The sequence below is a fragment of the Varroa destructor genome, unplaced genomic scaffold, assembly GCF_002443255.2.
Source record: "Varroa destructor unplaced genomic scaffold, Vdes_3.0 BEIS01000002.1, whole genome shotgun sequence".
NCBI lineage: Eukaryota > Metazoa > Arthropoda > Arachnida > Mesostigmata > Varroidae > Varroa > Varroa destructor.
In genome coordinates, this window is record NW_019211455.1 from 20324700 (window position 1) to 20340818 (window position 16119).

The 16119-nt window shown below is 40.2% G+C and overlaps 1 long non-coding RNA gene across 1 annotated transcript; it reads left to right on the forward strand.

The window, feature by feature from the left end:
- The first annotated feature begins 11957 nt into the window (after window positions 1-11957).
- On the forward strand, window positions 11958-15562 carry LOC147757492 (uncharacterized). Its single transcript, XR_015322030.1, has 3 exons — window positions 11958-12166; window positions 12779-12832; window positions 15224-15562. It is a non-coding gene; the product is annotated as an uncharacterized LOC147757492 (long non-coding RNA).
- Window positions 15563-16119: the final 557 nt, after the last annotated feature.

The following is a 16119-nucleotide window of genomic DNA, read 5'->3' on the forward strand; positions in this document are numbered from 1 at the left end:
TTCGCTCATTATTCTTTAAGTGCATTGCCCATCTGCGTCCGTTCATGTATTTACGAGCTTCTTTTTTTATTGTTTGCATGATCTTAGTATAGTGATCAGCCCCACATATTGTCTCAATACAGGAGGGCGTTCATACATTCGAGCCTAAATTTGTCAGATAAAAATCTATTTGTGATCCATCCAACGCAGCGCTTTAAAAATCCTCAATGTACAGCATAAGCTTAACTTAAAAAGTCTTACATTAAATATAATAGTTCTAATATTAGCTTCTAATGTTCGGTCATGTCTGTTCTGCGGAGTATAAAAGCTGGATGGCAATAACTGCCGCTCCTAAAAAGTGGCATACATCAAAATAGCTTAGTTGTCCTATACAAGGCTCCGTCAAACCTATACTCCTTCAAGATATATAATTATCTAGAGACGTTGACGCTTTACCCCCTTTTGATATACTTTAAATTTACTTTTAGTTAGTTCATTTGTTTATTGATTTTTATTTCAACGTTAATTTCGACAGAGTTTTCGAATCGAAGCAAAATTTTTCCTTTGGCATTGGTCCTATTTACTGCCTAAACGGCCCGATTTTCGATAAAACTGAGAATCTTTTTATTTTTTGTTTTTTTTTTATGGATTTTCATTTCGTTCAGTGAAGATCATGCTATGAAACAACAGGTGGCAAACGACCTCTCTGTATCGCATCGCGCTCACAAAACGATTTTCGTACAGCTTCAACTTTTCATCTTTCTTTATTTCTTAAAATTGCTTAAATGATAGTGTCTCACTATTTGGTTTAAAACATTTCACTATTAAGCTTGGTTTCATAGTTCGCCAAGTGCACAATAGTTCCTACAACTTGATCCTTGAAGTAGATAGAATAGGTGAAGACGGCGAAGAAAAAGAGTGAGTCGGCCTAAAAAGCTATTTTTAATGGGTAGACAAACAATTATTACGGCCATCTTTTCCATCTCGAAGAGTCTTAAAAGTTCTCAAGAGCCCTCACTGTGTACGACGCACACACCATCTATATCTACGGCATATGCCACGGTTACTATTCCAGTATATCCGAGTCCGGCAGCCTGATGGGCAAAAAAGACAGTCGTTAAAAGTACAAATTCGTTATCGTCCTATCAGTAGCAAAGTTTCACCCTTTTCTAGGTGACTGCTTGCCTCCTGGTTAACGGTTGGCTACGTTCCTGGAAGGATAATAAACTTCAGCGATCAATACGTCGATTTTGTGGTATAAGCGAAAGACGAGCTCTCTTGAGTGAAGTGAACCATTGCGAGGCAATCAGCTAACGTTAGTCATCAATATGCGATTTGAAAAAAGGCGGGGTAGAAGAAGCTTGCTGGTTCATATCAGTTTGTATAAATTTCTTCATTCTCCTTCTCAAGTATCACTCTTGAGGAAAATTTAGAGCAACGACTAATTTTGAAAGTAAATAAGGCCATTAAGTTACAGTTGGAATCTATCAAACGATGCATAATGAATACTTAAATTTGTTATCTGTTTTTACCTTTATCTTATATTGACGTCAATTCTTGTTGAAGTAAATAAACGGTTCCTTCAATGTATTCCGAAAGTCGGCTGAATCTAGTAGAGTATTGGAAATAGCATCAGGCTAACTTTCCCAACAAAGCAATAATTGCATTGCCATTGCTAAAGCAAACGTGTTCTCTTTAAATCTAGCACGTGATTAGCCTGCTTACCATAGTAGTTATATATCTAAAGTTTAACCTAAAATTTAACTAAGTGTTGTACTTAGCTAAAATTTCTAAATAATTCGTAGGGTTGAGCAGAATCTTTTAAGGTGAAGGAGTCAGTGAACTTACCCCTTATTAAGCCGTCGTTTCATATCCCTTCAAATACTTTCTTTAGAACAGCCCATTTCCGACTCGCACAATGCTGCTGTTCATAGTAGCGTCACCAAGATGTCCGCTGCTTTTTTCTCTCCAACGGTACATATCCGGAATTAGCGTACGTTACCACGTGATGAAGTCTTGGTTGCCCTATCGTCGAAGCGTTCCTACTGTGATTTCTTTTTGTCCGAGTCCGCCTTCACGCACAATGCCAACATTGCCTCTGCGCGACGTAACTACGTTTTTATCCGACATTTCTATGCGCGCCGTGGACACTTGGCAAGAACAACTAACCGACCAGAGTAAGTTTCCTGTCTACCAGGAAGTAGCATACGTCTGCATACTTTTCGTCCTACTCAACGTCGCTACTATTAACCGCCGCTACCATCAGTTCCTTCCTACTTCTGCTGCCTCGCTTGCTACGTTTTCTACTCGTCCTGCTGCTGCTGCGACGTCCCCGCTGGCACTGGATTGATGCTGTTTCCTCTGCGAGTACGGGGTTCCAACAGTCCGACACCGTCTAGTCTCCAGCCGGTTGCTATAAACTGATCCGCGTTCAGATGCGAACCTGAATTGCCCACCGTCACCCATCGTTTTCACGCTGCCAGCGCGCTTCTTCAAGCTGTTTTTATGTCCCGCCACATTTCTGTCTCTGTTCATTCGCCTTGGCACGATTCAGTCGCGTGCTTTCGACATACGCCGTTCTCCCTCAGGTGCTCTCCCTCGCTTGGGGCGTACGTTGTCTACGCGCGGTCTTTTCGTTTCTTCGTAATTTCAGCAAAGTGGCACACAAAGCAGGTTGAGATGAAGACTCCGCTCATGGGCACGCCTTTTCCCTGCCTCAGCGCTTTAGCATTTCAGCCACTGCCTTACTCCATACACAGAAGATGTACACACCCTTTTGTAAGCCGTTGCTCTCTTTCTCGTTCACTGACTCACGTCCCCTTAGAAATGGCTACTTTTCCGCTATCTTCTGCCTTCCTTTAATCCACTAGCCATAGAAGTCTTTACAAGGAACCTGAACGAAAGACGATAGACGGAAACGTCGTTTTGCATTTGGGAATTTCTGAACGTTTCGGCTACGAGACAGTGAACAGTAGCGCTGTCTGAAATTGCGGCATTTCTCTGTAGAAACAACGCTCTCTGAAAAACCACCAACCGTCAGGACGCGGAGATTGCCACAGGAGCTATCTTTTTCGGCGCGTTGCCATAGATATGTGGACTATATGTGATAGTGGTAAATTCGTATTTCGAGATAGATCGTTGGCTACATAGGGTAATTTCCATGTCTATCCGTATAGGAAAATATAATTAGCTATAGATTTGGTAAAAGAATGGGACGCGTACATTTTTATGCACGCTAGGCTTTCGTGTTGCCCATTTTGGCAGAGGCAGGATGTACTAAATAGATCTATAGGGTCAGTGTTGATACTCACTTAGTATTACGATATTATAACAATATTAACTGTTAAAACCAACATGTAAGTGTTTATAGTGGTGAACGAGCTTGGTCGACAAATCTCTTGCAATACGCTCCAACGACAGGTTCCTCTCATCTGTATGCGTACTACTCTAAAACGCGGCGTTATATGGTGTTTACTTCGAACGCTCTCTTCACGTCGACGTGAGGTGGATTTAGTGCATTGCAACGGATCATAGGGGCGAAAGATCATGCATTCTTATTATTAGGCTCCCTTGAAAAAGCATTCATTATCATTTTATCGACACAAATTTCGCTTGAACGGTCGTATGAGCAACATATGATGCATTTTTTGTTTATTATCACGGTAATAATAATAAGATATTACAAGTTAAAATATGAGATTATATTTAAAAATGGCACGACTCTCTATTTTACGATGATGCATGGGTTGTCTTTGGTTTTGTGATATCATCTCGATATTCGAGAACTAAATACTTCATTATTGCTGTCAGGGAACCAGCAGTGCTTGCATCTGTTTTTTGAGTAAGAAACAATATTGGAGAGCATTGGCTCACTGATTACGACCTGTCTAGGGCATTTTGTGTGGCTGTACAGGATCGCGTCCTCTCATCAGTAGGCGCCCATGTAGGCCGAACGCAACGATTGAAACAGTCAAATATGCCACTTAGCACTGAACGTTTATATATATGCATGTTGAATGTCAATCGAGGGAATAATAACAGCCGTTTGCTGACAGCTGACTAAGAGTAGCATGTTATTAAAAAAAATTGGCCGATCAAAAAAGAGACAGCCATTCATCAGCCCCCTGTATAGAGTTAACGGATCATTGAATTTTCCAACCGGTCGAGTCGATGACAAATAAGTCTAGCATCTGTTGGGTGACGCGATAATTCAGAAATTTCGTTTTTGAGTTCGATATTTTCGTGTAAGTTTTTCAGTATTCGTGTTCGCAAACCACTGAGAGGTAGCTCCCAATCGAAAAAAAAGGCTATTGAACTACTTTAACGGTAAGTTATTTCATCAGTTCAGTAAAATGGTATGACTTTGTCCTAATAAAAGTAGTCGTGTCGCAGAAATGTTTGCGAGGCTTTTTTTTTTTTACTTTTTTTAGCTAGAATTAGGCAAGTCAATGCACACATGAAATTACCCATCAAACAACTTATGTGTAATCGCGACTATCGCAGTAAATAAAATTTCACTCGTAAGCCATTTGACTTCACGCTTATAATGATACGGCACGCAGCTAAGGACGTTACGTTTGTCACGTCTCCCTGAGGCGCAGCTTAAATTTCTTTCGAAAATTAGCAATTCGTTTACCATTTTTACATCGTCGAAAGCAGTCAGACGTTTTTCGATTCGGTCGTTCTAACTAGGAAAACAACTAGCACAACCCATCCAATTGGTCCCTGTCTTCGTTCGTTTTTTAACAATGAGCGCTATTCCTGCGACAAATCCTGCTATTGTAGCTACACTTTTGGTTACCAAGCAGAATGCTTACTTGGCAGATAGGTAGGATACAGTATATTGACTTGACAGGGGGGACGGCGGCCGAAAAGGCCACCGGCCGTCAGATAATAACGAGCGGCTTACGTTAAGCAGACACCGCCTGGTAGGTCGCTCTTAGCTCACCGGCCAACTTGGCTATCCGACAAGATCTACTCGGTGGATGGAAGACAGTAGAACTTAGATAACGAAGAAAGCTTGACAAGGAGAAGCAATGCCTACCAGTTCAACTCCGTTGTCTGTGGCGTCGTCGTGCCGTCAGAATGGCGTACGTGACCACATTGCAAAGCTCATTTCGGTAGAGGCTCAGTACATTCGTTGCTGGCTCCAACTGTGCAGAATAAGAAGCCTGGGTTAGAAGGCTCAAAGAACGGCCAACTTTCATCGGCAGGAGTCAAAGGAGAGGACACCGTAGACAACCAACTGACCATCGTTCAGTTAGAATATAATCGAAAGAATAGCTCAAACGCTATCTATAGGGCTTACAAGACGTCAATGATTTTGATTTTCTGTTCGCTTCAAGTGAACGAAATAGCGCTAACGATAATGTCTCACTTATTTACGGAAAACTATAACCGTTTCGTCAACGTACGGCTCGTTATTTCGCTCGTGAAACTTTACTCGCGTAAAATAGCGCTGGACAAGAGTAAAGCTGCTCTTTCAAAAATAATCCAATGAACCGATTTAGATTATTGGATATATTGGATAAGATCGTTGATTCAAACTATTTGTTGTGGTGATCGTTTGAACAAAACGATTGAATCTGTTCCACAGCGAAATATTAGATTGTACGTCACCTTTGGGACGAAGCATGTCTGCTTATTTGTATATCTGTATACTACTAAAATATTTGGCCTGTGATTTTCATTTTCGACGAAAAAGTAGCTCAGCCGCAACCTAAGACCGTCAACGTCGTACACTGCTACGCTGTGCTGACCTAACCCCTTCGTTGGTAAATGCACGAGCTCCTACGAGCGGCGTTTCGTAATGGTGCCAGACGTTATCTAGACACTAGCTATGATGAGGCCGTACGGGCAAAATGGCGGCATTTTTTGCCAACCGAACGGAGTTCGAGCATAGCGTTGCCGTGTATTCTTCACTTTCCATCCGCATGGCACCGTTCTTACCCGTTTCGCCATAGTTACGCTAAGCTTATGTCCGTTCACAGCTCGTACAGGGTCGAGGCCAAGCTCATTATATGGCCGTCTTTTTATCCTGTCTAAATGGCAGACCCAGTCACTCTGTTGTCTGGGCCAGTACCTCGTTAACGTATAACTGTGACCTGATTCCCCAAGCGAGCCGAGAGCCGGAATTTATTTAAATCCGGAACCCGGAAAAGCCGGAAATCATTTAAAAGAAACACGATGATGCTGAAATTCGCCGTAATGTAGCTGCCTTAGAAGTCAAATTTTTTTTCTCGAGCTTTAACAGAAACTCTCCTATACAGATTGTTGGCTACGATATTCCACGAACAAATATAAAAAAAAAGATAGGTTTTCATTGGATATTTTTGGTTCAGTGCTACGTATACCTAAAACGAAGAATATTTGAAGGTGGGACATTTCCCCGTAGTTTAGTTAAGTAGATAATAAAATCTTACATAAAAATATTCTATACTTTGCAACACAATCTATGTTCGGTCAGGAAGGAACGACATTTCGGCTTTACGCACGTAGCCGGAAACGATCCCTATGTATCTACTTCCCTACTGTATCCGTATGTACCCCCCTATGTATCAGCGGGGTGCGACTTGAGAAAGCTTTCAGTAGATGCTGAACGGATAATTTCTGATATTTCTCGCGCAACACCGGGCACGATGGAGCAACGTCGATACACACACCTTCTCCCCTGCAGGGTCGGGTGCCCAGTAATACTAAGATCTACATATCGGTCGTGATATTAGCACGCGTTATGACAACGGATTAGATGATAAGATAATATGAAGACTACCTCAATATTTTTAGAAGCGAAATGTGGACTTCGATTTGCTGAGAAATACAATATATTTATGTTTCATGAGGTTTAGTATACAGGATTCAACTATTGCGTAAAGCGTACTTTTCTCATTGGAGCTATGTTCTTTATAAGTACATTCCCAAACAGGGACTTCATATAATAAGGATCTTAATGGTCTTTTCACGAAATCAAAATAGCATGTACTTCCTCACGTTGAACGCGCACGATTTAAGAGGGTGCCGCAAAGAAACGTTCTTAAAATATTTCTGTAATACGTGCGTTTTTGTAGCTAAGATACTGTACTTCAAAACTATTTTTATTGTCTCATACCGTAAATATTCAGCTACGAGCAGCCGTTGACTTGGATCCATGATCGCCGATGCCAGGAGATGTTGTATGACCTCATCTCGGGGAGACCTGTTGTAAAAGTCACAGCCTCAAATCGATAGAAGGTTTCTATAGTCTCTCTGATTCTAATTCTGGCAGTATATATTTGACGAGCTTATAGCGAGAAAACTTGCTGATCTTTTAACATTCAAGCACAAAGTTGCAGTTAATGCTGTTGAACATTTTGATGCTTCCAATACTTCGTTTTATCCAGGCCCTAAAGCCTATTAGGCTGTTATGAGTAAGCCTTAGTTTACAGTTGTAGAATATACTATACGCAAGCGGGTGCACCGTGTTAACCATTTGGGCTTGAGCTTATAGTTGTATTCACTTGAATAGATCTGACTACCATCTTTGAACTCTGTCAGTAATGTATTCATTTTACGTTGTTCCATAACTTTGTTTTTTTTCTTTCTATTAATTGAAATAATAAGTAAGCAATAGGTAAGGTTAGTGATAAACTTCTTCTGATCAATCTTACGCCTATTTCGGGAGTCCCTTCAAATGGAGACTGCTGCAAATACATAGATATAGATATAGAAAAGTGTCGAAACTCATGGTCTATGTTGCTGCAGACAGCAGTTTATTCAATTCATTAATTGTAATAATTTTGATTGACTAGGCCCATAATGGAAATTAATCTATTTTTTTTTGCGATATAATTGCAATTTGTGTCAGAGTAAGCTGCTATAGCATAGTGAAACTCGGGTATACGAATCTCTGTGCCTTTTCCAATTAGGACTGGTAAAGGGTAATAAGTTAATGTGCAAAATCCATGGCTTTTTTGTATGTTTTTTTTATAGTTGAGTGTTTATTAGAAGCGATACATCGCCGCTCTCGCAAAAGCTATTTCAGTCAGTGTTTTTCATCTGAAAAGAGCGTCCTCAAAACAGTGAACTAGTTATATATATAAAGTATCAGCTACAACTCTTATATATATATATATATATATATGCATGCATGCGTCAAAAGCTTCAAAGTAAGTACTACTTGTAGGGCTTTGCCAATAGCAAGTAGAAATGAAATACTTATTTATGGAGTTATACAGATTTCGAGTATTTTTTTCCCAAAGCATTTTGCCTAGCATTTTTCTCAGCAGTTTTTTGCTTGTAAGATACTAGCGTGTTCCGAAAAAACCATATAGATGGTGCATATGCAGATATGCGTCGAGTATGTTTGAACGTGCGTAAAGGGATAAATCGATCTAGGAGTTCAGGGCTAGATCGAAGATTTGCCTTTTGCATCGAATACAGAAAACGTCGACTAGCAACAGTATATAGCTCGTTAGCGGAAGCAGTGAAGGTAAGATCCTCTTCGGGTTGGTCTGCTGCGATCCCCCGGTTGGATTGCTATCAAGGTTGCACCCCGTAAAAGACCGTTGTGGCACTCCTTAAAACGAAGTTTTTTTTTTGATATACTGTGATGCCAGAGTCTCCTGTTGTTTTGAATATTATTTTGCTGGGCCTTACATGGTTGAGATTTGTCCTTTTTTTAGAAATTTGAGGGTTAATATTCAATAAATTCTGTGGTTACTAAAGTCCATTTAGCATGGTAGTATAAAGTGAAAGCGTTTGTCAGTTAAATTACCCACTAATCCTTTCTCTTTTCATTTGTTTCTGAGTTTTTTAATGGTAGTTTGCTAGCTTGGCAACCGATTTGACTTTCAGAATCAAGGTCTAATGGTTACGCAGACAAAAGTGCCTATATGCTTCCTTAAGCTGTGCTTGAACGATTTCTGAGTTTCTCTCAGTTTCTTTACAAGTGTCCAGTTGAGGTAGATTCTTTTAAAATGGAAGAAAAAACCCAAAAATAATTTGAAGTGAGCAATGGTATTTCTCACGTGATAGTGGATAACGTATAAGCTCGGAAATGTTAGGTATACGTTCTGGTGTGAGTTCGAATTTGGACAAATAGACACTTCTTGCGGTGCGAAAAGCGATTAGTGTGATAGAACGCGTAAAGGAAATGCCGAACGTAAAACTCGAAACTTTAAGCGGGTGAGGTACTTAACACTTTTAAATTACATTTACATGGAGGAATCCATTGTGAAATCTAAGGCAGTATTATCTTGGATAAGGTGTCGTCTTGAAAACAGGTCAGTTCAGGTTCTTTCGAACTTCTTCAATTATAAGTCTGAGAAGGACTACTAAACATCTTACAGTCTTACACAAAACTGCTTAATACTCATATAGTACAACATCGTCTACTTAATAAGTTTTTCAAACTAAGCATATAATGTGATAATATCTAGAATTTCCGTGATCCCCTTTTGTGTCCGCCAAGCTACGCCGGTTCCATCCAAGCATCGAGTTATAGTTCCGCACGCAACTTAAGTTTATTTCTAGATAGATATTATTACCTGCACGAAATGGTAATAATAACATTACATATCTTCTTTAAATACATTAAACAAATATAGTCGTTCACAGAGATTCCGCTATCGTCATTTCCTTCCGGTATATAGCACAATGATTAGCCAAGTAAAAAAAAAAACGTTATAACATTCTATTTAGGACTAAATGATCGTATTAACTATAAATCATAGTATTTTTGTTAGAATCATAAATGTAGCATAATTGTGGATGCATTAAAGTGAATTTTTAGTGAACTATGCGTAAGGTAGTACGATCGTTAGTGAAGATGAGGATACAAAAGTTAAAATCTTCGTCAGCTTGTCAGCTAACGAAAAGATCCTGTAACACCGCTGAATGGCGGTTCCTTCATCGTATCTTTTTGACGTGAGCACGAGATTGCTCGTCGTATATGGAGCTCGTTTTCTGTCCTCCAAACTATACGAGAGTTGTACTGGCTTCGTACCGATTTCTAACTTCCATTTCCCCTTCTTGCCTCGTTTTCTTGTCGTTCAACGCCATTTCTTGATGTCGCCTCGTTGCACAAACAAGGACAGGCCTGGGGACGTTTATTTCGTAATATCCCATTTGCTCGAACAACACTTTAAGGATAAATTTATTTCAAAAAAATATTTCTGGGCACTCATTAGATACCGACAGGAAAATGTGGGGAGGCCGCTGGAGATGCAATGCGTACATTTAAAGGTGCCCGAATTTTATTTTTTCGTGTGTACCGGCAAAGTTCTCGTGGTTTCTTCGTGTTGCGTCCTGAAAACTTAGGGCCGCAGCACCGTGTCCCATCTTTTAACTAGGATTGGCTCGATCCAGTTTCTCGACTCGATATGTTTTTCCTACTAACGTTCTACGTCGTGACGTTGAGACGGACTTTCGAAACAATGTCCTAAGGTTATCTTTGTAGAAAGAATAGCTATATGGCTGATATATGGTAATATGTATATTACAGATTTCACGCATTTCTTTTTCATCATACAACATACAATTACGCATCATAATGGAATTATTTTGCACGCTGCCTTCTAATTTGGTTTCGTGGAGTGTTCCCATATATCTTACCTATGACTCCATCACGCCATGTTCCGGCTGTTTTGATGGCGTACAATCTAGCAACGCATTGTGTCATTGCCATCGTCGTATGCCGCCACCGTGAGACTATCGACATTTCAAATCAAGTAAAGCCATTGAGGGTTTAAAGCCGTTTCAATGGTTGCCACATGTATCTCTTTCTTCCCAAACGCGCGAATCACTAGTTAACGCTCAACGTATGTATGTATGTATGTATTTGAGTTAGGCTATAACGCCGGTGGCGCGCTGATTCGACTGGTGAATTTCCTAGTTGTGCATCGACAGGGAGAGACACCCTTTTTCTCTGTCTGCTCTAGGAATTACATACAACGCCCTTTACGCTTTATATGGAGTTTTTACGCTCCGACAGCCAGCTCAGTTCCTGGCACAACTGCGGGAATTACCCACTCGACACTCCTATCTGCGTTTACTTCAAAGTGCTACAAGCGGCAAGCCAACCTGAGAGTAGGTCCTATTCAGGGCGGCTATGGCAGGGATTTGAAGCATAAATCTTTATCGAAACGCAACATAGAAACATGTGACAAGCCGACACCGCGTCTGAGCAAAGATTCGAAGGCGGGAGGGGAGGAGGAGGTGTCGACCTAACGCGGTACTAGTGCCGCAGCGATTCGCAAGATATACAAGCGAAATAGCGAAGGGCAAATGTAACCGTGTGTAAAAAGAAACCAGAAGACTATGGAAAGCTTCCAGGGCACCGTTTAGGCTACCGCCTAAGTGGTTGTCTGCTCAACCTAAGTGGAGAAGATGGTTGTAAAAGCCGATATCGTTGGCCCTGTCTATCGGGTGACTATGGTCGAAAAGTACGAAATGTTATAGAGAAAAGGCGACGAATTGAGCTAACGGGACTAGGCTGAGGAGGTGACCTTAGGGCGGATGCGCCAGCGAGGAAATTGCGAAACCATGTACGTTAATCGAGCGTGGAATAAATGCACGAGACATTACGCAATCGATAAGAGTTTCTCAGTGAGGACGGTACGTTTGGAAAGGGAACCGAAACGCCCCATTCAGGCATCGTTCAATGACGACCATTTATACATATGCACTTCTTCATAACGCCGAGGCTGGCTTTCGGTTCGAGTTCGTTAACACAGGCATAACGAGGATTATTACACGATTAAGATGTGTGTCGTACTGTCCATGATATACGAAACGAATGAAAGTAAAGAAAGATAGGCGCGTTGGCTCAAGTGCTTCTATGTAGCGATATATATATATATATATCCAGAAATCAGCTGATTCTAGGTAACAGCGGGTAAATTGTATGATAATAAGGCTAGCTATCAAATGTTTATTGTGAATCATGCCCCTAATCGCTATATTTGAATTTTACTTTTCATTGCAGTTTGTGAGTTACCGGCATCGTCTATGGAGCATTTGTCACGTATCCGTTCTCGTGGGGATTGAAGGTGTCTTTGTGACATAGTATATTAATTTCTAGTGTATTAACTAGCTAGCTAGCTAGCTATCACTAGTTTTGTTGATCGGATTAGTCAGTTATGTTCAGCTACTGCCTCGACAAGCACTGGCCAAATTTTTTACGGACAATCTAACTTCTCACCTTGTATAGGTACGCAATTATGTTGTTTTGCAAGAAGAATTGTAGCTCTCATGTACCAACTCCTTAGGATGAAACTGAAGAGGAAGAGCAGTTAGTTGTGAAGACAATTATCCTCATTGAGTGTTAATAAAAATAGCAGCAGAGATCATTTGAAGTGTGTGGGGCAAAGCCTAATCCTCTGCTCAAAGCACTAAAAGTGTAACGTGCCTGGCCAAGTGGATGGGTAGCTTTTTCCTCATTCAATGGTAATTCTCTCGGCGTCCTCACTCCACGAACGAGTCAGTCTATATGTGAGTAAGGAAGACAGAGAAAGCATTGATGCTCAGACATATGGCACGATGTCCTTCAAAAAGTGAATCATTCGATAACATAGCGGATTCGTTCATGCAGTGGTACGCAATTATGGGAGCTCGTTAGGAAATTCAATTATAGTTATTAGACAATTTGTGGAGTTTGCTGGGCTGTCCAATTATTATAACCCCCTGAACGAGAGATTCTATGACTAAGCAAGCAATTATATAAGCATATATAAGCATTATACACAGTGTCGAGTAATTCAATTTTGTGTTGATCACCTCGAAAACCCGTAAAAGCATTTTTTGTACTTCCCTGTGTTTGTAGCCTTTAGTCGAAACACTGCCCCGATTCAGGCTTCTGTACAAGTTTCACAAACAGGTAAGTTTTTTTCATAAATTCTAACGACCTAAGTATAAATTTCATTGCCACCACAAGTCCGGGTAGAGACAATTACTCAGTTTAGATACCTTTGCTTTGAAAAATGTGACATCTCGCATTTTAAAGAGGAACGAGCTTATACGCAGGTTTTACGTTCATGTTGTCATTTAAAAACTGAGAACTTTAAAAAGCTGTGTTACCTACAAGTGTAAGGTCCTTTTGCCAACCATTTAGGCTTGATGCCCATTGATAAATTAATGTCGGCTAGCACCCAGAGGTTTCTCTGTGGAGTGAATGTTCAATTATATAGACGAAAAAACCAGAGAGATACTTTTAATTTACATTAAAAAAATTACTAGTACCAAATCATCAATTTCATCATTTTCCGTTTGTTTTTTTTCATAAGCTCATGTATTTGAACGCTATTATATTGTTGTCAAAATTAACACCATTGAAATTGAATTCTATGTTTAGTTATAAAAAAAAAAACTGCGCTAATTTTAGATCGGTTATTTGGATCCAGTACAGCTGGCGTCGATACGCAAGAAGCGTACGTGGGTTGAGTGTTCAGATTTGTTCCCAGTTTCTGTTTTCTATCTATATGCCTACTGCCAATTTGATTTATTTATTACCACGAGCTAACGATAAGTCTGAGCTGTAGAGTTATTGTTTCTTAAAATTGCAATACATTTCAATACACCGTTATTGTCAACTGTGTGATATGTTATCGTCGCGGTCCCAGTGTATCAGGTCGATTAATTGATGTACAGAAAGCTTTATCTGGAAAAAAATAATTAGAGGTGACATGTTGTTTCTTTTCCACTGAAAATGCCTAAAAGGGTTGCCTTCTGTAAAACCTAACTGAGGTTATATTCAAGGCTACGGAGAAATTTTTTTTTTCTTTTCCTATAGTTTCCTTCCTGTGTAAACATTGTCGACGCTAAAAGCTTGACCAACCCAGATCGATTCGTCTACAGTTAATCAATCATAAAGCAGAAAAAGTTGATCCCAGGACAAATTCGTTAGTACCTCGTTAGTTAGGTACTCTGGTCCGACCTACAAGACAAGTTACGTAGGCATTGAATGTAGATCCTTATGCAGTATGTTTTTATCGATTCAATTCTAGTGTATATTGCCGATTGTGGCTTCTTGTATTTCCCAATAGCTTGGTAATTTTCTTTCGTGACATGCTCTAAACTCACGCAATTACAGACGGATAACGTTCTATCACCGGTCGTCCAAGACAGTCTGGGAAATGTATCTTATTTTCGATAGACCTACTGTTATAGTACTTTCCGTTCTATTGTGTGGTAATTAAGTAAGAGACCAACAGCTGTCAGAATGTATGTAGTTCTCTTTTGTTTTCCACATGCACCCGACGTGTTCAATCAATTTTGGAGATGTGAGCTAGCCTTGTAACTATCTATTTTTCGTTCGGCCATCTCTTCAATCCCCACGTCGTTCTGTACAGCGCGTCTGAGTAGCTTTCAAATAAGAACTGGGCTCTCTGTGGTATGGGAACAAGGCTGCGAGGAACCCATGCGAGAAATTGGTTGAACATCATAACAACATTTAGTGATCCTACGATACATGTTTCGCCTCGGTAGAAAAGTTTCTTTCTTTATAGGAAGGTGTAGGATAATTGCGTAAATGGTAGGAAGACAGCCCGGCACTAGTGAGACCTTGTGATAAGAAATGCTTCTCCAAAAGGCAATTTAACTCTGAGTTATGTAATATATTATAAACGAAGAACAGAAAGATGTCCTAGTTCATCTAAGTAGCGTAGGTAGTTGCTGGTTCGTCCTGCGTAATCGACCGAAGTCAGACAAATTTTCAGCAGACTTACTATGGTTTTATACGAAGAAGTCACGGGGTACTTTCACAGTCATTCTACTAACTAGTTCTCAATTTTGCTTAGTAATTTCCATCGATTTATTAATATGTTCCTATCTATCTTCGGATAAGCATTCGTGTTCGATATGAAACGTAGGAATGTCTATAGCGATCCTGTAAAATCTGTTTCGGAGGCTCTGGCGGAGGTAAATTAGTTATTAAGAATAATCATAGAATTAAACAATATTTAGTTGTTCAAATTAATGCGGCGCACTCATACCTGAATTGGCGTAGAAGAAAAGGTCTAGTTCAGCTACGAAAATAGACAATTTCTGGTGATTTGTGGTTGACAAAAAGAAAAGGCTGTCGTTAAATCAGAAGCAGCAGTAAGTAGACACTGGCAATACCATGAAGCTTTACGCCTGTACAATGGCGGCCACGGCTAGGTATATCTGCCACATTAGCACATCTTTTTGTGTATGGTCTTTTTCAAGGCGCACCCTATTAATTTTAGCATGGTCCTAAATCCGCATACTTACCTATCGGTCGTCATCAAAGTTTAAGGTTTCTGCTTGCCGGAGCCTTCGATACAGAAGATGGAGCGATGTGATCTTACTGATATTCATGAAATACACAAAAGGAAGCCTAACAATGCCAGCCCCATCTTCGTTCACGGCGGAGTCCACTGTCATCAGTGAGGGCGTATAGGAGGCCATTGTTCTAACTGAATGTTCTGCAAGTAATGGGAGCGCTCATAAAAATCCCCATATGCTCTTCAGAGTTGGGATCGGGTCGTCTGTACGAATTAGGCGGATCTGGTTCATGCACAGTCTCTAGCGTCTCTGAGAACATGCAAAATTATATTTCTAAAAAGCTGAAAAAGTAAACCGTATGCTACAGAACAATAAAACTCCGTACGACGCTTATTTGTTTTGATGCGGGTCTTTTTAACTATGTTAGAATATACCATGATACTACGATAGCTATATATTTAGATTATATCACAGTATAAACGAGCCACTTAATCTACAACTGTAACAGCAAAGCAGATAGCCCAGTTCAATATGTTGGTCAGGACCGACGCTGTGTAAGCTCGCATTGAATAATTGCGTTTGCTAGAAGACCATAGCCATATTTGTCTTTATGCAACCCATTCGAAATGCCTAATTAGTAACCGTAAGCAACCCCAGGGAAGAAGTTTGGTAACCAAATATTCTTGGTGAACCTTGCAGAAGGCCAAAGGATCAGGACAAACTCACTCATTTGAATAAAGTTCACTGAAAATGACATGGAATATTTATGGCCGAATTACAGCTGTCACTCAGACTATTAAATACAAGAATGTAAAGAAGAGCAGTAAGGTTGAAATGGGTGAACACGACCAAGATACATCATGCACTTTTAATAAACGCTCGCTGTTTCTTTAGACCTAGCCTAATCAAAATGGATTCTAA